We start from the raw sequence: 25,029 nt of genomic DNA on the forward strand, positions 1-25,029 counted from the left end.
AGGGATAAACCGGCATTGGGGGCTGTTCAATAGAGATTCACTAAGCTGGTTCCTGGGATGAAGGGGTTGACCTATCAAAAACTAATAAACATGTTAGGTCTTTATTCACTGGAGTTTTGGAAGAACAAGGGGTGATTGTATTGAAACATACAAGATTCTGAGTGGGCTTGACAGACGTTGAAAAGATGTTTCCCCCTGTGCAAGAATCTTGAACCAGGGGAGATAGTTATAAATAATACATTTAAAGCTGAAATGCAATGGAATTTCTTCTCCCAGAGGGTAGCAAATGACTGGAATTCTGGAGCCTAGGGAGCTGTAGATGAGCTAGAGATCACTGAAAGTACTTAAAAAGAGGAGGGAGAGAGATTTCTGAAATGCCAGGGAGTTGAGTGCTCTGTACAGCTGACACAAAACAGGAACTGACGCCAGGGACAAACCAGCAGTGGAACAGGCTTGAGGGGCCAAATGGCCTACTTGTGGGAACCTATTCTGTCATATTCCTTTGTCCAATCATGGGCCAAACTTTACCAGCCAATGAACATAATGAACATACTGCCACGTTGTAAGGAGATGAGGTTCGCTGCTCCATCCTTTTCCAAGAAATTTATGAAATGCAACCGAAATCAAAATTAAAAATAACTCAACCACCCAAACAGAAGTAAATTAAAACATGCAGCTGCACACTCAACCACGTTCTAACAAACTGTTGGAGGATTTTATTGTCATGAGATGCCCACAGTTGGCACCTGGCTCTGCTAGAATCTCTTTTGGGTAGGCTGGCTGTCACTGACCCTTCATACAATATGACAGGACGTTCTAGTATTGAATAATGAAGGATTAACCACTAATATGTCCTTAGCAGAAGAGCCACTTTACTCACAAGTGAGGTCTGCCTGTATCCTTAGAGTGTGACTCCAGGTTCTGGGCTCTCTACTATTTGGGACCATCTTTCTCGCATTCACCCTGTCTAGTCCTGTTGGAATTTTATAGGTTTCTATTTGATCCCCTCCCCTATCATTCTTCTAAACAACAGTGAATATGGTGATAACTGATCCAGTCTCTCTTCATACGTCAGTCCTGTCGTCCCAGGAATCAATCTGATGCACCCTGGGAATTATTCTAGTATCCATTTTCAGGTTGGAAACAAACAATCAAAATGTGGTGAGCCTTAAGCTAGATTCAGGAAGACAAAAGCTTGGTCTTTCTATTTCATCAACACAAGATCCCGTCCCACTAGTTATTATGCTGCTAAAATGGGCGTAAATCATTATTATCAATGGATGTTGCTATTTATCACTCCAAAATATTCTGGACAAGTGCTATTGCAGGATAAAAATATAAATCATTGCTGTCAAGGTGAAAAAAATAAAAGTGTTGCTCTTTACGTAAACAGAATTGTAAATGCAACCTGTAACCAAATGACAGCCTCATACACAGCCTGTTTTCACCTTACTGAGTTCAGGGCTATAGATGTGGTAATGACACATTTAACCAACAGTGTTAGTCATTGTGTCATTTATGAGAAAGGTGACTAATAGCTGTAGTGGGCTCATACCAATACAGTGCTGGATAACCAATCAAAATCAAATAAAATGTTTCAAAAGGAGCCGAGGTTGGTACATTTCCTGAGTTGGAGTGATTTGTGTCGAGTGGCACAGTACAGGTCTGCCACCAACTGCCTGCTACAGACTCAACACATGCCTCTTGATGTCAAAGGAGATCCGAAAGTGTTTCACCTGGATGAGCTTGACCATATTTTTGTCAGTCTCTGAACAGCTCCTTGTTTGACTCAGCACTGCTTTTCACAATGCACCTATGATTGGCTCAGGATGCTGTCCTGTACTGGAAGGATTGGTTAAATACAAGTTGTTGCCAAATTATTGTTTGGATTTTGTTTCTTAATTCATCATTTGATGTAGGTGTTACTAGCTAGTTACAAGACCAATGAGATCTCAGGCTGGGTTATATAGTGTCTCCAATTGCAAAAGGAGCCCACATTTTACCATCAATGATGCTTCAATGCAGACGCCAACTAGCTCAGTGACATTGAAAAACCACTCACGTCTACAATGAATGTTGTTAAGTGTACACAACACTGACATCAACAGAGGGTTTTATTGTATGTAAAGGGAACGGGAACGGGCAGGAAACTAAAGTTGAGGTCGCAGATCAGCCATGATTTCATCAAGTGACAGAGCAGAGACACTTCTGCTTCTATTCCTTACGTTCCAACGTGTGCGTAATTGGTTCTGCTTTCTACTAAAACTTTTGCTTGCAATGTGAGCATCACCAGGAAGGGCAGCATTTGCTGCCACTCTTTCATTGCCTCAAAACAGAAGTTGCTGGAAAAGGTAAGCAGAAATGGCAGCATCGGTGAAGAGAAATCAGAGTTAACGGTTCACTCTGATTTCCCTTCACAGATGCTGCCAGACTTGCTGAGATTTTCCAGCAACTTCCGTTTTACTCCATCTGCTGTACTTTCGGTTCAAACTGTGTCTGGGACATTTCAGATGGTAGCTCACAGTCAACCAAAGATCATCTGTGAACCAGAGGGGAGTATTTACAATGGGACATGGTCACTGTTAGACTGGCTTTTTCAGTTCCAGACTCCAGCTCAATTCTCCCCATCTGCCAGGGTGGGATTGGAGCCCCTGTACTCCGAACACTAGCCCCTCTGAGTTACCTGCTCAATGACATTACCACTTTATCACTGCGCCCACTTCATTGATAGAGGAAAGCAAGATAACGATGGAAACTCACTGATGGTTAATCTCTTTGGGAACTGGCAAATTTACGCTTCTGATGTAGGTATGTCTTTGGAAGAAGAGCGGGGTTCGGCTTCTCAAACACAAGCCAATCTGTCCCCTTCAGAAGCTGCTGACTGACCCTCACACATGTCTTTCAAGTTCTGCAATGTTTTGCTTCTCAAGTCAGCGAACGTTTCACCCTACGACACAGGCGGGAGTGCTCACTTCCTGGTCAAAAAAGGTCTAGTCAGAACAAAACCTTCTCAATAAACACAGAACACGAGAGAAAGACTCAGCACATCCATTAGCAGCTGCAGAGAGAGAAAGCAGAAGTCAACATTTGGAGACAGGGATGATCCATCTTCAAGAACCATCTAAATATTCAGAATTGGAATTGAAATGTTAGCAACTCAAGGCATGGCCCATGGAATTAAACTCAGAAGTCTCAGCCTCACACACTTAGACACCAGGTCGCAAACTCCATTGCAGGTTTGGCTGTGCTCAGCACTAACGTATTGCAATCAGGGCCTGTGACAGGGGCTACATCAGAGCTCAAGAACCAGGGCTCAGTGGGGGTCCTCTGTGCTTAGGATGAACATGTGATTTCTCTACAATGCTGAAAATGTAGCAGCAAACCACAACCACAAAAATCGAAACCTAGTCAATGGTAAGTTTCCAGTCACTTGTGTCCTGCGGTGCTGGATTTAGAAGACACTAAACAGTACAGAATGGTACAGATACTCTTCTGGCCTTGTCACAGAACTTTTACTGTGCAGGAGGAGGTCATTCTGCCCATCATGTCTGTACCGGTTCACCAAAACAGCATTTGTTGGCCTTCTCCCCATTACCTTGCATATTCTTATTTTTCAAATAGTCACCTAATCCCTCTTGAATACCTTGAGTGAACCTGCTTCTCCCACACTCTCAGACAATACATTCCAGACCTTAACCACTCGAGTGAACCTATCCCCACCATACAGTCATAGAAAAAACAGCATGGAAACAGGCTCTTCTGTCCAACATGTCACGCTGATCTGATTTCCTAAATTAATCCAGTCCCATTTGCCAGCATTTGGCCCATATCCCTCTAAGCCCTTCCCATTCATATACCCATTCACATGCCTTTTAAATGTTGTAAATGTACTAGCCTCCACCACTTCCTCTGGCGGCTCATTCCATACATGCACCACTCTCTGCATGAAAACATTGCCCAGGTCCCTTTTAAATCTTTCCGCTCTCACAATAAGCCTATGCCCTCTAGACTTGGATTCCCCAACCCTGGGAAAGAGACCTTGACTATTTCCCCTATCCATGCCCCTCACGATTTTATAAACCTCTATACGGTCACCCCTCAGCCTCCGATGCTCTAGGGAAAATAGCCCCAGCCCATTCAGCCTCTCCCTATAGCTCAAACCTTCGAAACCTAGCAACATCCTCTTAAATCTCTTCTGAACCCTTTCAGACAGTACATTCCAGACCATGACCACTCAATCTGCGAAAATGTCTTTTTCCTCCTGTCGCCTTTGCTTCTTTTACTAATTATTTAAATCTGTGTACCTCCCGCTCTTGATCCTTATTTAAGATTTGAAACAAGATTTCGCTCAGAAAAACAACAAGTTAAATATACTTTGATACACTGAAAAATAACAAAGCAATCTGGAGGACAGTGCCGTTTCTTTGCAAATATTTTCAAAACACATTAGGGTACTTATCAGATTACACAGCGTGCTTACAATCAGATTTCGATGATAACGGTGGGGAAACCAAACAGTACAGGCTGGTGATACTGAAGAATGGTCACAACTGCACAATTAAGTTACACCCACACACGTTAGACATTAATAAATCAAACCTTACCCGGTTACAGCATTGTGCAAGTGAAGTATGTTGTGAAGGATTAAAATGGATAAAATCATATTAGGTTTGCATGTCCTACTTTGACGCACAGAAATTAGCTTTCGATACACTTTCAACTTATATTTAGCCCGTGGCTGAATGTTTGTGTGAAAAACCATTAAACTGCAGTATGCTTTTTAACAGATCAAACTTTTTGTAAAAGAATGTCAGACAGATCACCAAAGATTCTAGAAAACATCCACAAAATCAGCTATAACCACTGACTGGTTTGCAAATTAACATTATCCGCATATAAAATTCCTACATTTGCAAACACTTTCACTCCGTCACATTCAGGCACAGCATTTCGTTGATAAAAATACGACAGTACCAGCAGCAACTTTCATTTAAATAGTGCTTTCAATGTGTTAAAACCCCATCCAGGTGCTTCCCAGGAACATGTCAGAATTGAATAGTTTGGGAGGCTAAAAGTGACCAAAAACACAACCAGTGGGAACACACCAAGAGCGCAGTTTTACCGTACGTTGAAGTTAGCTATGAAGGTGATGAGAAGGGCAAATAATTGAGTGGGTTGGCCCCAGAGAAGCACTCATTTCCTTCTCACCATCTCCACTGGTTTAAGTGCTGGGTGAGAAGGTCCATGGTGGACTTTCTTGTTGTCAGCCATTGACTCTCTTAACTGGCCAATTGGTGGCCATTTAAAGACCTTAACTTGCCACTGGCACAATTAAATGCTTTCCCAGCCGGGGTGGGGGGTGGGGCAATGTCAGGAAAGTCCTCTGTTTTTCCTAATCTGGAGCTGGACAGGGATGGCAGGTGAGGTCAGGGGTTCACATTGGACAGAAGAGTCTGTTTCCGTGCTGTATATCTCTATGGATCTATGGTGGAGGCAGGTTCACTCGAGTGGTTGTGGTCTGGAATGTATTGTCTGAGAGTGTGGAGAAGGCAGGTTCACTCGAGTGGTTGTGGTCTGGAATGTATTGTCCGAGAGTGTGGAGGAGGTAGGTTCACTCAAGGTATTCAACAGGGATTAGGTGACTATTTCAACCCTTGACCCCCTCACTGCCCTGATCTCTGATCCCTTAACCCGTCACTGCGCTAGCCTCTGACACCTTGACCCCATGAAAGAAATAATTTGACCTACTTTCTATTGGATCTGCTGAAGACTAGGCCTCAACCAATGGCTTTTAGGATCCAGCAACTGCTCAGCTCTGATTGGCCTGCAGCCTCCAGTGAGGGATGGCTCTATGATTAAGGTCTGCGATTGGTCGAGAAGCTTTGGCCAAGCCGATTAGAACTCAATCTGGTGATCTGTCTGGGTAGTGGGGCTGACCAATCAGCTGCTAATGAACCTGCCTGATCCCAAACAGATGACAAATCAGAGCATCATGTCAAAATGTTTATTAAAAACAGCCTCTCCAAACAAGAAAAGATGAATGAAAATATTTCATGCCTTGCTCCGGTATTCCCCTCATTAGCCTGCGAACTAGGATTCTAAAATAAAATGTAGAATGCAACAAGCAATAATAAATTATACGTTGCATAATTTCTGCATCAAATTTTCAATCATGAAACTCTAGGACCAGAGGGTATGGTGTCAGAATAAAGGGAAACCAATTTAAGACTGAGATGAAACAAAATTTCCTCTCTCAGAAAGTTTTGTGTCTTTGGAACTCCTTGCCACAGAGAGCTGTGGGGGTACAGTCCTTGTGTATATTTAAGGCTGAGATAGATTTTTGACCGGGGAATCAAGGGTTATGGGGAAATGGCTGGAAAGTGGACATGAGGAATGTCGAATCAGCCGTGGTCCTATTGAATGATGGTGCAGGCTCAAGGGGTCAAACGTCCTACTCCTGTTCCTATTTCTTACGGCATTAAGAGTATCTTTAAGCTTTTTACCTGAAAACCTCAGCAACAATTTAATAATTTCAGCCTGCAATTTCCTGAATCTCCCAGTTTGACCAATCCTATTACCAGGTGATTTATAGAGTCAGGGAGTCATACAGCACAGAAACAGACCCTTCAGTCCAATTCATCCACGCCAACCTGATATCCCAATCTGACCTAGTCCTATCTTTTTCTGATGAAGGGTCTAGGCCCGAAACGTCAGCCTTTCTGCTCCTATGATGCTGCTTGGCCTGCTGTGTTCATCCAGCTCTGCACATTGTTGTCTCGGATTCTCCAGCATCTGCAGTTCCTACTATCTCTAGTCCTATCTGCCAGTGGTTAGGCCATATCCCTCTAAATTCTTCCTATTCATATACCCATCCAGATGCCTTTTAAATGTTGTAATTGTGCCAACATCCATCACTTCCTCTGGCAGCTGATTCCATATACGCACCACCCTCTGTGTGAAAAAGTTACCCAACAGGTCCTTTTTAAAGATAACAAGGTGTGGAGCTGGATGAACACAGCAGGCCAGGCAGCATCAGAGGAGCAGGCAAACTGACGTTTCGGGTCAAGAAGGGTCCTGACCTGAAACATCAGCTTTCCTGCTCCTCTGATGCTGCTTGGCCTGCTGTGTTCATCCAGCTCTACACCTTGTTATCTCAGATTCTCCAGCATCTGCAGTTCCTACTATCTCTTTAACATGGGCCAATGTGCTGCACACAGGTAGGTATTGTGTAGCTGTTAAAGAGGCTGGAGGAATCAGATTTAAACTGCTTTGTAGGTTTGAGAGGGGCTAGACAGACCCTCCCCAGCCTTGAGTAAACTTGGCAGCTGCGTCAGGGAGAAGGGATAAGCCTTCACCCGTGTTCTTGGAGGAGCAGGGCTGTGTCCTCCCTGCGACGCATAGCCCACCCCCATCCCCACAGCCAATGGCCCAGATACCACCAGCACCCCAAGACTGAACATCTTGCTCTAGAGTCCTTCCTGGCCCACCACCAGCCTAGTCTAACACTGAGAAGTTACATTTCCACACCATACTGGGAAACCCCATCTGCCAGGCTTCCCCACAGACCAATGAGCAACACCCATCCCCAAAATCACACCACCTCCCCTCTCCATCCTAACCCCCACACCCATATCGCCCCAATCATCTCATAAGAGTTGGGAAGTCATGTTGAGGTTGTACAGGACATTGATGAGGCCTCTTCTGGAATACTGTGTCCAGTTCTGGTCGCCCAGTTAAAGGAAGGATATTATTAAGCTGGAGAGGGTTCAGAAGAGATTTACCAGGATTTTGCTGAGTATGAAAGGTTCGAATTGTAAAGAAAAGCTGGATAGGCTGGGGCTTTTTTCACTGGGCCATAGGAGGTTGAAAGGTGACCTGATAGAGGTTTGTAAAATCATGAGGAATATAGATAGGGTTAAAGCTAGGTGTCTTTTCCCTAGGACGGGGGATTTCAAGACTAGGGGGCACATTTTTAAGGAAAGAGGTTTAAAAAAGACATGAGGGGAAAATATTTCTACAGAGGTTGGTTAACATGTGGAATGAACTTCCTGAGGAAGTGGTGGATGTGGGCACAGTTTAAACGTTTAAAAGACACTTAGATAATTACATGAATAGGAAAGGTTTGGAGGGATATGGGCCAAATGCAGGCAGGCAGGACTAGTTTAGTTTCAGATTATGTTCGGCATGGACTGTTTGGACCGAAGGGTCTGTCTCTGTTATATATGACTGTATGACTCTACAAGCAAGTCCCTCATCAGCCAAATGGGGGGATAAAAACAGAAATTTCAGGAAAAGCTCAGCAGGACAGCATCTGTGAAGAACAAAAATCAGAGTTAATGTTTCAAGTCCAGTGACCTTTCCTCAGAATTTTTCCAGCAACTTCTATTTTTACTCCTGATTTACAGCATCTGCAGTTCTTTTGGGATTTTAGATGGTGGGGAAAATTTGATAGGTCAAGATGCCAAAAAACCCTCCCCCTCTTTGGCTATCAACAACCCCCTGGGCCCTCCAAGGGTGGTAGTCAGAGAATCCTCCTTCCGAGAGACTCTAGGTCTACCTAAAACAAGAACACAAATAGCTGGAGAAACTCAGCAGGACTGACAGCATTTGTGGAGAGAGAGAGAAAAACAGAGGTACATTTCGGTCCAGTGACTCTCCAGAAACGGGTAGCATCTGAGTAAAAGTGGTATTTATCTTGATGACAGTGGGAGGAGGGTTGGGAGGGATTGAGCTGATAGGTGGAGTAGAGTACAGAGAAAGAGACAGAGAGGACAAAAGGGACGGTCGATAGCAGGCCATGGGAGAAAAGGGAAGCTAGAGAGGTGATAATGGGAACTACAAGTGGGTGAAAAGAGGTGGCTATGATGAAGGTAGCCTATGTCATGACAAGGCCTGGTGTGTGGGAGTGAGTAAAGGACAAGGGAGAAGGTGTTTAGGCCCTAAAATTATTGAACTGAGTATTGAGTCCTAAAGGCCGCAGGGTTCCCAAGCGACAAATGTGATAAAAACCAAAAGAACTGCAGAAGCTATAAATCAGGAACAAAAACAAAGTTGCTGGAAAAGCTCAGCAGGTCTGGCAGCATCTGTGGAGGAGAAAACAGAGTTAACGTTTCGGGTCTGGTGACCCTTCCTCAGAACACAAATGTGATGCTGTTCTTCCAGCTTGCACTGAGCTTTGCTGGAAGTCTATCTGCTCAGTGTCACCTTTGTCAGGCAGCCTCAGTCTTAAACCAGTGTCCAGTGGTCAGCAACATGGAACTTCACCCTCTCCCACCCCCTGAGCTTCCGACTCTCAGGATTCCCATGCTTACTGCTGCCAAGTTCCAGGAAAACCTAGGCCTATGAGCTCCTCCTCCCCCTGCTCCCCCTCAGAATGATGCTGATCCCCAGAAATCTGCCTCAGTGCTGTTAAAAACTTCTAAGAGCCAAAGGTTGTGTCAAATCCCTGAACTCTCATCCCAATTCTTCTGAATCGAAGTGCTGCCTTCTAATATCGCCTGTGTTCCTACCGATCACCATAATCTCCATTCCATCTGCCATCGCTAACCAGCTTTGTCCATCACCCAGCTGCATTAACCTGGGCTTTTAATAAAAAAAAGTAACTGACTAAAAATACAGGAAAGGTTAAGTTGCCATTGCACCGTTCTCTTATTTGAGGGAGACTGGTAGTGGTTTAACCTGAGGGTTACCTTGTGTCAGGAAAGGTTGAGAAAGTGGGATCTTTGTAGTAACCTCAGCAAGGGCAGGAATTGAACCTACACTATATCACTCCACCTTCATGAACCAGCCCTCCAGCCAACCGAGCTAACTAACCCCCAAAAATGAGAGGTGGGGAAATTCCTGAATGAGCTCACATCAAGTACACATGTTAGAAAAAAGCACAGTCAGTCAGGTTAAATCAGGAAACTTAGTACAGAACTGGGCAAAATGCCAATGTGAAATGTACAATATCCTAATTTTGTATTCCATACGTACAAACACAATTTAAACTTATTCAGGCATCAACATGAGTGTCTGTGATGGCTCGCTGTATCTGCCACTTAGTATCCCAACTCATTGCAAGAAACTCCCCAAGAACCCTGTTATTTATATAATGAAAACAACAAGTCTAATGTACACAAAAGCCAACTCTAGACATTGCTACAACTGCACTGCATTTTATATATTCATATATTGAGCTAGTTCCCCATCATGTTAATATTTCAGGTAAAGATAAAACAATCAGTGAGTACATAATGGGGCTAGAAATTGTTCAAATCTCTTTCTTGCCAAGATTCTGCTGATCGTAAATAATAGAAACCAGTTCCTTACAAAGAGGAAGTTTGGCAGTATTTCAAAGTCGTTGATAATGCCAGCAATCCTGACACACTGTTCTGAAAATCTTCCGACATATAACAAAGGAAATTTTTCACCCAAATTGCAGTTATGAGAATTATGAGAGTTAAACAGAAAGCATGTCTTGAAACCTAGAAAATAATTTGCAATACAAAAAGATACTTTTTATTTGAAATAAAGGAAATCCTGATTGGAGTGAAATGAAACAGACAAGTTCTGTAAAATTTGGCACTGCAAAATCATGCATCGACTAAATAAACAAACAGTCCCTGGCATCATACTGCAGTCTGACTAATTCTAAAGCTGTCAGCATTGTTGCTTCCGGCCGAGAAAGATATGAGTTTGAGCCCCACTCAAGTAAATCTTCTGATACTTCAGTGCAAATGCTGACATGACAGTAACCAACAACAACTTACATTTAGGTAGTGCCTTTAAGGGAATGAAACATTTCAAGGCACTTCGCAACAAGCAAAACATGACACTGAACCACAAAGGGAGATATTAGGTCAGATGACTGATTGGTTGATCAACAAGGTTGGTTTTAAGTAGTGGGCAGGAAAGAGAGGCAGAGAGCCAACAAGGGGTAGCGAGGGAATTCCAGAGCATGCAGCTGAACGCACGGCCGCCAATGGTGGAACAATTCAGACTGAGAATGCTCAAGAAACCAGGCACTGGGGGAGTACCATATCTCAGGGAGGTTGTGGGCTGGAGGAGATCACAGAGATAGGGAGTGACAAGGTCATCATGACATTGATTGACTGGGAGCCAGTGTAGGTCAGTAATGATGGAACTGATGGGAGGGTAGCTCTTGCTGCAGGTCAAGACCAACATTTCCTCTAATTTTCTGACCAGCTGCATGGGCGTCTGAGGGCCATGTGCAGCAGTGACATCCAAAACCAAAAGATCGGCTTGCCAACGCCAATCGCCAAGCACAGAACCCTCCTGGGTGCACATGCTCACAGCCGAGCAACGTCGAAGGAACATTGGTCGAGACATGAGCAGCGGAGATTTGGATGATCTAAAGTTTGCAGAGAATGTGGCAGATCAGCCAGGCAGAGTCAAGAGGCAAGAAAGGGCATTGACGAGGATTTCAGCAACAGATGAGCTGAGGTAAGGAGCTGGAAATAGACAGTCTTAGTGTTGGCAAGAATATAAAGTTAAAACTCCATCTCTGTGACAGTTTGGTGTGAAGCCACTAAGCTGCAATGTAATTATAAGGTGTGACACAAATGAAACTTTGTTAACAGGGTTATACAACATGCTGGAACACAGAATGTGCTCAGTGACAACAACATTGTTAACTTTAAGAGACAACACAGTGTGAAGCTGAAGGAACGCAGCAGGCCAGGCAGCACCAGAGGAGCAGGAAAGCTGAAGTTTCGGGTCGGGACCCTTCTTCAGAAATGGGGGAGGGGGAAGGAAGCTGGGAAATAAATAGAGAGAGAGAGGAGAGGTGGGGCTGGGGAAGATAGGTGGGATGGTGGTAGGTGAGTGCAGGTAGGCAGTGGTGGGGATTGGTCAGTGGGATGGGTGGAGCGGATAGATGGGAGAGAAGATGGACAGGTTGTGTCAGGTCAAGGAGGCGGGGATGAGAGAGAGGGTTGGACATGGGATGAGGCCGGGGGTGGGAAGATTTTAAAACTGGTGAATTCCACACTCAGGCCGTTGGGCTGTAGACTCCCATGGCGGAATATGAGGTTCTGCTCCTCCAGTTTGCGGGTGGTGTCATCGTGACACTGGAGGAGGCCCAGGATGGACATGTCACCCAGGGAGTGGGAGGGAGAGTTAAAATAGTGGGCGACCAGAAGGTGTTGTCGTTTGTCGCATGCAGAGCGCAGATGCTCGATGAAATGGTCTGTGAGTCTCTGCTTGGTCCCACCAATGTAGAGGAGGCCACATCGGGAGCAGCAGAAACAGTAGACCAAGTTGGCGGATATGCAGGATGTGGAAGGTTTTTTTGGTTCCTTGAATGGAGGTGAGGGGGGAGGTGTAGGGGCGGGTGTAGCACTTCCTGCGGTTGCAGGGAAAAATGCCAGGGGTGGTGGGGCTAGTGGGGAGTGTGGAGCGGACGAGAGTCGCGGACAGAGCTGTCCCTATGAAGGGCACATAGGAGTGGGGAGGGAAATATCTCTTTGGTTGTGGGGTTGGATTGTAGGTGGCGGAAGTGACGGAGAATGATACATTGGATGTGGAGGTTGGTGGGGTGGTATGTGAGGACCAGGGGATTCTGTCTTTATTTTTGTTGGGGGAAGGGGGCTTGAGGGCAGAACTTCAGGAAATTCAAGAGATACGGTTGAGGGCATTTTCGATCACCTAAGAGGGAAAGTTGCCCTCCTTGAAATAAGAGGACATCTGGGACTTTAGGGAGCGGAATGCCTCATTTTGGGAACAGACGCGGCAGATGCGGAGGAATTGGGAGTAGGGGATCGCATTCTTACAGGAAGGTGGGTGAGAGGAGCGGTAGTCTATGTAGCTGTGGGAGTAGGTCGGCTTGAAATAGATGTCAGTTTCGAGGGGGTCACCAGAGATGGAGACAGAGAGGTCCAGTAAGGAGAGTGAGTATTGGAGATGGTCCAGGTGAATTTGAGATTGGGGTGAAAGGTGTTAGTGAAGTTGATGAACTGCTTAAGCTCCTTGTGACAGCACGAGGCAGAACCAACACAGTCATCGATGTAGCGGAGGAAGAGGTGGGGGATAGTGCCAGTGTAATAGCAGAAGAGGGACTGTTCCACGTATCCTACGAAGAGGTAAGCATAGCTTGGGCCCATGCGGGTTCCCATGGCCACCCCCTTAGTCTGTACGAAGTGGGAGGCGTTAAAGGAGAAGTTGCTAAGGGTAAGGACAAGTTCGGTTAAGTGGATGAGGGTGTCGATGGGGGGGTGTTGTTTGGGCCTGCAGGACAGGAAGAAGTGGAGGGCTTTTAGGCCATCTGTGTGGGTAATAAAAGTGTATAGGGATTGGATGTCCATAGTGAAAGTGAAGTGTTGGGGCCCAGAGAATTGGAAGTCTTGGAGAAGGTGGAGGGTGTGGGTGGTGTCCCGGACGTACATGGGCAGTTTTCGACTCCCGGTCCAGGATCTGCCTTCTCCCCCCTGGTCCAGGACACCAACCCACAGCCTCCTACCCTCCCTCAACCTCTTCATTTCCAACTGCCATCACGACATCGATCACCTCAACCTCTCCACCCCTCTCACTCATTCCAACCTCTCGCCCACAGAACGTGCAGCCCTCCGCTCTCTCTGCTCCAACCCCAACCACACCATCAAAAATGCGGATAAGGGTGGTGCAATTGTGGTATGGCGCCTACATTGCCGAGGCCAGGCGTCAACTCTCTGACACTTCCTCCTACCACCCAACTCGGTCTACTCTATCTGCTGCTCCAGATGCGGCCGCCTTGACATCGGTGAAACAAAGTGGAGGCTCGGAGACTGTTTCGTGGAGCATCTGCGCTCTGTCCACGACAAACGACAACACCTTCCGGTCACCAATTTTAACTTCCCCTCCCAATCCCTGGGTGACATGTCCATCCTGGGCCTCCTCCAGTGTCACAATGACACCACCTGCAAAATGGAGGAGCAGCACCTCATATTCCGCCTCAGGAGCCTACAGCCCAATGGCCTAAATATAGAATTCACCAGTTTTAAAATCTCTCCACCCCCAGGCCTCATCCCTCCCTCTCATTCCACCTGACACAACCTGTCCATCTTCTCTCCCACCTATCTGCTCCACTCCACCCATCCCATTGACCAATCCCCACCACTCCCTACCTGCACTCACCTATCACCATCCCATCTACCTTCCCCAGCCACACCCCTCCTCTCTCTATTTATTTCTTGTCAACTTTCCTGCTCTTCTGATGCTGCCTGGCCTGCTGTGCTCCTTCAGCTCCACACTGTGTTATCTCTGACTCCAGCATCTGCAGTTCTCGCTATCTCTCTCACCGTTAACTTTAACTCTTTTACACTTCTGGTTACTTCGATGCTACAACAGAGTACTGAAGGAGAGCTTTCTGTGATAGTCTCAGTGAACTACCATTAGTCAGCTTAAATAGTTACAGGATTAACTTGCAGTTTAAGTTAAACAGCTTACTCAGGGAACAAAATAAAATGATAAAAAGCAAGTCAGAAAAACCCTCTGCAAAAGATAATGATAACAGTGTGTAAAAATCGTCCAAACAGTCGAAAGGTCATCAGAAGGAAGTAAACACAGACTGGAACATTTTTATAGTATCTGTACATTAAGTGAACCAGATTTTCAAAAACACAAACAAATTAACACTTCTGAATTACCCAAGCATGTTAGTCCTTAAAGTAAGGCTTAAAGTACTTTAACAAGGGGGTTGCTAGTTTAGGTTTGATCAAAATTTTGGTTTTGTTTCCCAAAAAAAATTGAAAGTTGTTGAGAAGTGTCTGGGCCTCACTGATGACCATAATAAAATGACCCCATCCCCTACTCCCTTCACCACCCGTAGGAAAACCTCATAATGAAAGAAGGAACCTGTCTTTATATAGCACCTTCCATATCCTCAGGACAACACAGAGCATGTAACAGTTAATTAAGTACTTTCAAAACACTGCTATAATATCAGTGATAGCAACAGCCAATTTGCGAACAACAAGATCAGACGAATAGGAGAAGTAGGCCATTCAACCCATTGAGTCTACTCCTCTATTCAATGAGACCATGGCTGAACTGATAATCCTCAACACCACTTTCCTGCCTTTTCCCCATAATTCTTGATTCCCTTCCCGATTAAAACTCTGACAGTCTTAGTCTCAAATATACTTAATGACCCAGCCTCAACAACCTTATGAACTACAGAATTCCACAGATTCACTAGCCCAAGAGAAGAAATTCCTCCTCATCTCTGTCCTAAAAGAGTGAGCCCTTACTCTGATATTATGCCTTCTAGTCCTAGACTTTCCCAACGAGGGAAACAATATCTTGGCACTTGGTCTGGCAAGTCCCTTAAGAATCTTGTATATTTCAATAAGGACGCCTCTCAATCATCTAAAGTCCAATAGGTGCAAACCCAGGCGACTCAGCCTGATCTCATAAGACATCTTTTGATATCTGGTATCATCCAAGTCAACCTTCTCTGGATTGCCTCCAATGCCAATTCCTTAGATAAGGGGATCAATGAGACAAATGACCAGATCATTTGCTGTTACTAATATTGGTGCAGGGATGAATGTTGGCCAAGGCACCAGAAGCACTCCACTGATCTTCTCCAAATAGTGTCAAAGAATTTTTACATCCATCTGAGGGACCCTCGGTTTAACGTCCAATTGGGAAGCGTTACTGTGTGCTCCCAAGGTGGTCTTTGAGACACACAACAACGCAGAATCGCCGAGCAGAGACTGACAGCCAAGTTCTGTACCTGCGAAGACGGCCTTAACCGTGGTCTTGGGTTCATGCCGTGCTACGTGTGACCCCACCACACTGTTCTGTATCTGTAAAATCTTCCTTACTGTCCTGTTTTGACACCATCACCTTGAAAATTTGTTATGATCTCTCGACCTTAATTAGTTTGTGCAGTTTTGAATTACTTATTACTTTGGTTAGACCTTTAGCATGTGACTCTTATACCCATCATGTTATTCCAGTCATTTAGTTTGTCTCCAGCACCACCTTATTTTTAATTTTTTGTCATTATCTCTCTGCCTCATTTAATTGGATTATAGGTCATCCCCTACATTCGTTATTCAGCTGTTGACACTTTACTCACACCGTCTGATACAGTTGATCTCCTGCAGAGACTTATTATTCCGCACTCCACTCACACCATTTGTATGATCTTTTGATCCCTCTGCCCTCAATCTTGCTGCCCATAAATTCTGTGTCTGTGTGCTTCTCTCTCACTTCACCTGATTAAAGGGGCTATGCTCCCAAAGCTTGTGATTATAAATAAACCTGTTGGACTATAACCTGGTGTCGTGTGACTTCTGACTCAGTCTAGCTGAGCTCACCATAAAGCCTGCTCGTTACTCAACACCATCAGGAGATCCAGTTGAGTGATCCGAGGCAGATTTCCTTCCTAACTTTGTCGAAAAGTTTCTTTTTATATACTTTCTTTTAAAAACTTGGTTTAATTCTCCCCTTCTCTGCTGGCATATGAGGTTTTATTTTGAATTGAGCATTATAACTGTATGCAAGAAAAGCAACATTGCAGGGAACAAACCTTACCAGAATTAGGAAGGTATTGACAGATAGAAATCAATTAAAATGTATTAAAATACAAAACTCTAAAGCAGTAAAGAAAATTGAAATATAGTAACGGCCAACTATGTTGTACTGCTGTTTCAATTTGTTTTACAATGGAGATTGTACTCCTGTGGAGACTCCCAACTACATGAAAGTTGAAGTTGCCATAGCCCTACTGGGCCATTGGGCTGCTCTTTCATTAGAGAGAGATGATTGGTGGTGGTTTAACCGGAGGGTCACCAAGCTTCAGGTGGGGGAAAGGTTGAAAAGGAGAGTCCTTCATGGTAACCTCAGTCAGAGCAGGAATTGAACCCACAGTGTTGGCAAAACAGCCAACTACATGGCAGATTATATTATCCTTCGATTTCCTCGTTTCCCTGCTCCAAGTACAACTCACATGCTTTAAAACACAAGTGTGGCCAAATCAAATGTGAAACTTCTTTTAATTCTTATTTTAATAAAACCAGAGTCCTGAAACCAAACAGGGTTGCCTGACCCACAACTGAAAGTAACTTTATGTGAAGCAGTGGGAGGTCTACTTCGGAAATTGCAGACATTTATGATTTCCAAACCTGGGGACAATCAGAACATGCAAAAAACACAGTAAAAAATCTCTGTCAGCATCAGAGCATACAAACCTGTGTTTTGCACTAAAATAAAATTTAAATTTTTTTAAATGTTTAATTCTTTTGCAATGAACAGAACACCCTTTTTATTGCCTCGATAAAGAATTAGCTGCAACTCATTAATTAACTGATGTTTGCAGAGTAAGCTGAGTCACTGTTTCCCATATCTATCCTCTAACGTAAGAATACTTGGCAGTAGCCCTAATTTAAACTGAATATTTATGATTAAATTTTTTTCATCACTGTTTATTAATCATTATGTCTCTCACTTTGACCATATCTCATAAAGTATAAATACAATGTAGGCATTTAAAAATATCATTTTCGTGAGCTTAATTAGACATTCATATGGTTTATCATCAGAATATCAATATTGATGGAACACAAATCAATCTAGGCAAAATACTGACTGACTTTTAACAATTAAATTTGCATTAAAAGAAAATTATTTTCTTTGACTGTTTAAATTCATTGTATTCATTCCCGATAAGATGAAAAACTGCTTCAGCTTTGATTTAGCCTGAAGCTATTCCTTTAACTTAATAATGATTTAATTACAGAAACATACTTCATAACTGGTTCGTTTTCTCTCTTCTTGACAGTGCTAAATACATTCTTGAAATAGTTAAGAAAAAGGATACAATTCTTAAAGATGCAGAGAATTTTATTTCAAGTATTTATGTTTCAGAACACCAGACAGGTGATCAGATAAGATAATCACTTATTTTTCTGTCCTGCAGCTCAATCCTTTTCCCTCATTATTTCAAGGTGCTGAAGCGTACAAAACCTATGCCCAATTACATTCTCAATTGGTGTTATATGTTGCTGTAAAGGATATGGGCACAGTTACAACATTTGAAAGATACTTTAATAAGTACATAGTAAGTAGGAAAGGTTAAGAGGGAAATGGGCCAAGGGCAGGCAAGTGGGACTAGGTTAGTTTGGGATTATGTTCAGCATGGATTTGTTGGTCTGAAGGGTCTGTTTCCATGCTGTTTGACTCTATGACTAATCTAAGGCTTCCAATCCTATTTCTTTGGTGTAATAAGGAAGTTCCAAACTACATCACTACCTTCAAACCATTTTATGTAGACAAGGCCAGCAGTTATTTTTTATAATGACAAGATCCAGTAATGGATCTTAACTGCAGAATAATTAATTATTCTCTAGGTGCATTTTTTTCTGAACCAGGAGAACGCAGCTCAAATCATTTGGCAAAGTATATTAGACAATGAGATGTTAAAAAACATAAATAGAAATGTTACTGATTTGCCTGTCAGTGATGCTATCTACTGCTGTCAAATAATATCAAGACCAACAGTCTTTCGTCACATCTGTATTATATGGAATGGGGTTGATAAAAGGTTTAGATAGTGTTACTGACTCACTTGCTAGTGGTTTTGTTTAAAAGATTGCCTGCCCTCAACTTGAGGCAAGATGGTGACAGTATGGTTAGGTTAATAGCCTAGTTGTTTAGAAACCCAGGTTAATACTTTTGGGGAAATGGGCTCAAACTCTATCAGGCCAACTTGTAGAATTTCTTGAAAGCTAGTCTCAAGGATGTTAATCATGAGACTACCTCCAATTGTAGTAAGAACCCATCTGGTTCATCAATGTCCTTTGGGGATGGAAATATGCCATCTATACCCAGCCTGGCCTACATGTGACTCCTGGCCCTGAGCAATGTGGCTGACACTTACTGCCCCTGTGAACTGGTCGAGCAAGCTACTCAGTTCTAGGGGCAATTAGGGATGGGCAACAACTACTGGCCTTGCCAGTGACATCTACATCCCATGAAAAAATAAAGAAAAAACAAATAAGAAGGTAAGTTTTATCCAGGTTCAAGGCCCGTCTGCCTTAAACACAGCATGTCCAAACAGGTTGATAATATTAAAAAGAGCTCAATTCTTCACAGGAGCTGGAAAGTCCCCCACCAACTTGTTTGTAATTTGCCTGCCTCTCTTATTCCCCCATCTTTTTGAGTTTTGTTATTGTTATACTGCCCCTGGTGGACAGTGTTTATAGCTTGTTCCTTGTCACTTGGGAGATTTGACAATTTGATAGTGGGTTTCAAAAGAGAAAAGCTGATTTCTTCCCCAGTGTGGTGCTGCAATCTAAATGAACCAGAGGGGGAAGGTAGAAATTGACATTTTTGTTACAATGTAGATTTATAACAAAACCTTTGTAAATCTCAAAGTCTTTGGAAGCCTAATTCATCATATGAATAATGGTATATGAAACAACAGTAACCTATTTTCTTTATATTTCAAATAATTTTTACAGAAAACACAAACTATCAAACATTTATTTGTAGCTTGGAAAATGTATAAAGTTTTGAAGTTTTTGTATAGCTTTTCTATAGAAAGGGGAGGCAATGGCCTAGAAGTATTATCACTAGACTATTAATCTGGAAACTCAGTTGATGTTCTGGGACCCTGGTTCAAATCCTGCCATGGCAGATGGTGGAATTTGAATTCAATTATCCGGAAGTAGGAGTCTAATGGTGGCCATGAAACCATCCCTAGTTGTTGGGGAAAAACCTATCTAGTTCACTAATGTCCTTCAGGGAATGAAATCTGCCATTCTCACTTGGTCTGGCCTACATGTGACTCCACACCCACAGCAATGTGGTTGACTCTCAACTGCTCCCTGAAATAGCCTAGCAAGCCACTCAGTTTAAAGGCAACTCGGGACAGGTAATAAATGTGGGCCATCCAGCTACCCCCACGATCCACAAGTGAATTGAATCAAAAATGTAATGTTTACGATAGAAATAGTCATTTATAATACAGCACTTCAGTATTTCTGTACATGGAAACATTTTGTCTCAACTTTGCACCTCGCATTCATTTGCGCATTCACAAAAGTAAAGTGGAACAATATTTTACACTGAATGAGAAGGGAGTGATGATAGATTGGCAAGTAGGCTCTGGTTAGTAGAGGCATTGCAAGGGAGAATGCACCAGTTAGATGATGACTGACAGTTAACTGTCAAACTTTGTTTAAATTTAAACGAAGCAAGTTTATTTGAATTCGCTAAGACATTGCCATGAGGAATGATCCAGTGAATGGCTGATGCCTGTTTTGTTCGGTTGAAACAGGTGCAATCTGTGTCTATGTTCTTTCTGTTTCTAATGAACATCATACTTTGTATTAATTTTTTTTATTCCTTCATGTGACACAGCCATTGCTGGCAAGTCCAGAACCTGTTGCCCATCCTTCCCTAAAGGACATTAATAAACCAGATGGGGTTTTCCTGACAGTCAACACTGGATTCATGGTCATCATTAGACTCTTAATTCCAGAAATTTATCGAATTCAAATTCCACCAGCTGCTGTGGCAGGATTTGAAACCAGGTCCACAGGACGCTATCTGGGTCTCTGGATTAACAGTCCAGTGATGATACCACTAAGCCATTGCCTCCCCTTAATTGCCCTTGAACCAAGAGGCTTGCCAGACCTTGGCAGAGGGTAATTAAGGGTTGACCACATTGCTGTTTGGTCCAGATTCACATATACACCTGGTAAGGATGGCAGATAACCTTTACAAAAGGGCATCAGTGAATATGATGGGTTTTATAATAATTGCTGGTAGTTATCATGGTCACCTATACAGAGGCTACCTTTCAATTCCAGACTTGATCAATTGAATTTAAATTGTACCAGATGATGAGCTGAGATTTGAACTAAGGGCATTTGCCTGAGTCTTTGGATTGCTAGTCTGGTATTACCTCTTCACCATCAAAAGTATTAAAACACATGGGTATGAATCCAAAGTATCACATAGTGGATTATGGTCTATGGAAATGTCATGGATTAGGAATCCCAAAACACTACTAAATATTGCACCAAAAATCCATTGGTATATATAGCTAAAAATGAAGTCAAATTTATTCAAAAATCTTAAACCAATGGAAATAATATGCAGGTTAAAAAGAAACCTAAACTATCATGGAACAAAATGCCCTTTAGGGCAAGAAATTTGCTATCCTAACCTGGCCTGACTCCATACTCACCTCAATGTGGTTGACTCTTACCTGCCCTCTGGGCAATTATGGATGGACAATGAATGATGACTCAGCCAACAATGCCCACAAATGAACAATGAAAACTTGTGGATTGTTTACAACCCTAATAAACTATCTTGCAATGGTTCTCCAGGAAGCAGAAATGTATATTTTTCCCTTGAAGACAACAATTAATCATATCACGGGCACATCTCTTTAAAAAACTGCATTAGCAACAGGATTCCAACACTATTAACAAAGAAACATGACATTTTGTGACTATTTACAGTGCTTTTTGATGGGAATGCTGCACACTGCAGAATACACTGATACAATCCCGTAAGCCTGTTTAATGAAATGCTCCCTTCTGTAATAAAGCATTAACAAGAAAACAGGGATAATTCTAAACTTCTCTTTAATATAATTTCTGTGAGGAGGGAAAGAAGGAACAAGAGTCTGTACAAAGAGCCTGAACAGAATCCTAACTGCTTTAGAATCTTTCCATTGGGGTCTAATATACTGAGTAAGGAGATAAGACATAGGAGCAGAAGTAGGCCATTCACCCCGTCCAGCTCATCACTGATCTCATAATCAATTCCACAGAACCCTTGATTCCCTTACTGATTAAAAATCTGTCCATCTCAGCCTTGACTATATGATCAGCTCTCTGTAGTAAAGAATTCCACAGATTCACAGCCCTCAGAGAAAAGAAAATTCCTTCTCACCTCCTTCTTAGATGTGCAACCCCATTTTCTGAGATTATGTTGGTCAAGATAGGTAACTGCACCTCCTCCATAATAACACTCAACACTGGAGACCCCAAGGATGTGTCCTCAGCCCCCCTACTGTACTCCCTGTGCACCCACGACTGTGTTGCCAAATTTCAAATGAACACCATCTACATTTGCTGATGACACCAACATTGGTGGATGGATATCTAACAACAACGAGTCAAAATACAGAAGGGAGATAGAGGGCTTGGTGATGTGGTGCAATGAAAACAATTTGTCTCTCAATGTTGGCAAAACTAAAAAACTAGTCATTGACTTCAAAAAGAAAGGAGGAGAACTCACCCCCATCTACATCAATGGAACTGAAGTTGAGAGGGTGGAGAGCATCAAGTTCCTCAGAGTGATGATAACCGACAGCCTGCCCTAGACTTCCCATGTAAATGCGACAGTCAAGGCGGCACAACAATGCTTCTTCTTCCTCAAGCAGCTCAGGAAACTTGGCATGTCCATAAGGACCTTCAGCAACTTCTACAGATGCACCATTGAAAGCATACTGTCCGGGTGCATAACGGCCTGGTATGGCAACTGCTCTGCCCAGGACTGTAAGAAACTATAGCCCAGACCATCATGGAAGCAAACTTCCATCTATGGACTCCATTTACACGGCTCGCTGCTGTAGGAAGGCGGCCAACATCATCAAAGACCCATCCCACCCTGGTAATGCTCTCCTACAACCTCTTCCATCAGGCAGAAGATACAGAAGCCTGAACACATGCACCAGCAGGTTCAGGAACAGCTTCTTTCTGGCCATTGTTAGACTGATGAATGGACTTTCTTATCCTCAAATAATGCTGATCTTGATAATGTTGATCTTGCCTAGTGCACACCCTGTGCAATATAACCTGTATGCCTCTGTTTAAGCCTTTTTGATCTGTACATCCTTGTTTACTATGATCTGCCTATAATGCCTGTAAACAAAGCTTTTCACTGTACTTCGGTACGTCAATCAATGTGGGCCTATACTCTCCCAGCAGAACTCCCTCTAATTTTCTTTCCAACCAAGCAGGTCTTGAGGACCCATACACAGCAGCGACCCCAATCTGAAGGCAATGTCACAGTTGGTGTTCTGATATCGATTGCTGTGCACAGAACACAGGTGGGGTTGTTTGTGCAGCTTACAGAGAACATTGCCCACAAATTCTCCATATCTACCCTTTAAGGATCTGAAGAAAGATCACTCATTAACTCTAATTTCTCTCCACAAATGCTGCCAGACCTGCTGAGCTTTTCCAGCAACTTCTGTGTTTGTTTCTGATTTACAGCATCTGCAGGTCTTTCGGGTTTTATTTCCTTTAAGAATCTTGTAAGTTTCAATTAGATCACTGCTCATTCTTCTACATTCCAATGAGCACAGGCCCAGCATACTTGACATCTCCTCATAATACAGTCCCTCCATACCCAGGATCAACCTAGTGAACCTTCCCTGGACTGTCTCCAATGACAAAATATCTTTCCTTAGATAAAGGCACCATTCACTTAGCTTCCCCTCACAGTAACACTTATGCAACTGAATATTGTAAATGTGACAGTAGATGTTCTAACTGCATTTTTATACAAGAAATTAACCCTTATGTACTGTTGGTTAATTGTACCTTGTGATAAAATGGTTCCATGCCTAGCTGAGTGGATACCTGCACATAAAACATCTTGAGGAAACAGTGTACAAGAAACCAGATTAGGGGCAGTCTGTATAGTAAAGGTATAGAAGGAACAGAAAGTTACAATTTTTTTTTGTCTGCTTGAATTATCTGCACTATTGAAGGTTAACAAGTTGAAGCACTTCCCATCAGGAACTAAGGTTAAATAACAGCTCCCTGACCTCGTTCATCACCCAAATACCAAAAAGCCATGCTGTTTCCGTGAAAGTGGGCCGCCCCTTTTGGGTGTGCGTGGATTGTTATAAAATGTTTCTTATGAGCTTTAACACCTCCTACACACAGAGGACCTTCCCAGCCAGGTCAAGAGTACAGGTTCTAATCCCTTTAAAGCACCTGGCGAACATATGCATTCTGGAGTGAACTCATTAATTCCAAGACAATTTTTTTTCAAAAAATTGTCACTGTTTGAAACTGTTTCAAGGCAGGTTCCCAAAACCCTTTTAGTTTATGCAGCAGACCATTTATACATAGGGGGCCGAAGGAAGCCAGTCGGCCCTTCGATCAGGGCTGCTAGCAAGATATACAATGAACTAAAACGTGATCCCACCACAACAATCCTGTTTGGGTCAATACTCACTCAGTGTTGCAGACACTCCCGTGGCTGACACATTTCCATGTCCGTGCAGTGAGTTTCTGACTCAGCCCTGTTGAAGAGACACTGAATCATTGAAAGGAATTGTGATTCACACAAAAAATAACGTTATCCTACCAGGAAAACAAAATCTAATAATAGACACTACGGTCTTTTGTTCTATTTACATTTAAAGTATTGATACTAAGCTGAACAGAATTAAATAGAGATTTTCTGTCAATATATTACACGTATCTACATCATGCAGGCTCTGGTACCGAATTATTGAGAATGGCCAAGCTGCCAGTAAACAGGGAGACTGGGATATTCACATCTCCCAGATACAGCTCCAGGCAGCCTGCTAACCGCTCCCCTTTCGCTTTCCATTCCGAAAGAACATCATCAATGCTGCCGCTTTCTCAAAACAAAAATTAAAAAAAAGAATAAAGTGCAATAAAATGGAGGTCCGTGACTTGAGAAACGGAAGTGCTGAAATGTGCAGTTCGCATTGATCAACAGCAAAGCTCGACAGCGCCCACAACTCAGTGTGTGAGTCAGCACTGGGCTGGCCGCCTGGATCACTCACTCACAGCCTGGGACACCTTACACCAGCCTCCTGGGGGCTGGTACACTCTATACCACACTCCCACAGCCTGGGACACTCTACACTACACTCCCACAGCCTGGTACTCTCTATACCACACTCCCACAGCCTGGGACACTCTACACCACACTCTCACAGCCTGATACTCTCTATATCACACTCCCACAGCCTGGGACACTCGACACCACACTCCCACAGCCTGGTACTCTCTACACCACACTCCCACAGCCTGG

At 43.3% G+C, this 25,029-nt stretch overlaps 1 protein-coding gene across 6 annotated transcripts in view; it reads right to left on the minus strand.

Annotated features, from left to right (window-relative positions):
- The window catches only part of pik3cd (phosphatidylinositol-4,5-bisphosphate 3-kinase, catalytic subunit delta), a 209,983-nt gene extending 185,269 nt beyond the window's left edge, over window positions 1-24,714 (minus strand). For all 6 annotated transcript variants that reach the window (XM_048615265.1, XM_048615261.1, XM_048615262.1 and 3 more), the window contains exons 1-2: window positions 24,471-24,714; window positions 24,199-24,265 (exon numbers count right to left, since the gene is read on the minus strand). The gene's annotated coding sequence lies outside the window, so the exon portion shown is untranslated. The remainder of the gene's footprint in view (window positions 1-24,198; window positions 24,266-24,470) is intronic.
- Between the last annotated feature and the right edge of the window lie 315 nt (window positions 24,715-25,029).

The sequence above is a fragment of the Rhincodon typus genome, chromosome 31 (genome assembly GCF_021869965.1).
Source record: "Rhincodon typus isolate 14 chromosome 31, sRhiTyp1.1, whole genome shotgun sequence".
Taxonomy (NCBI): Eukaryota; Metazoa; Chordata; class Chondrichthyes; order Orectolobiformes; family Rhincodontidae; genus Rhincodon; species Rhincodon typus.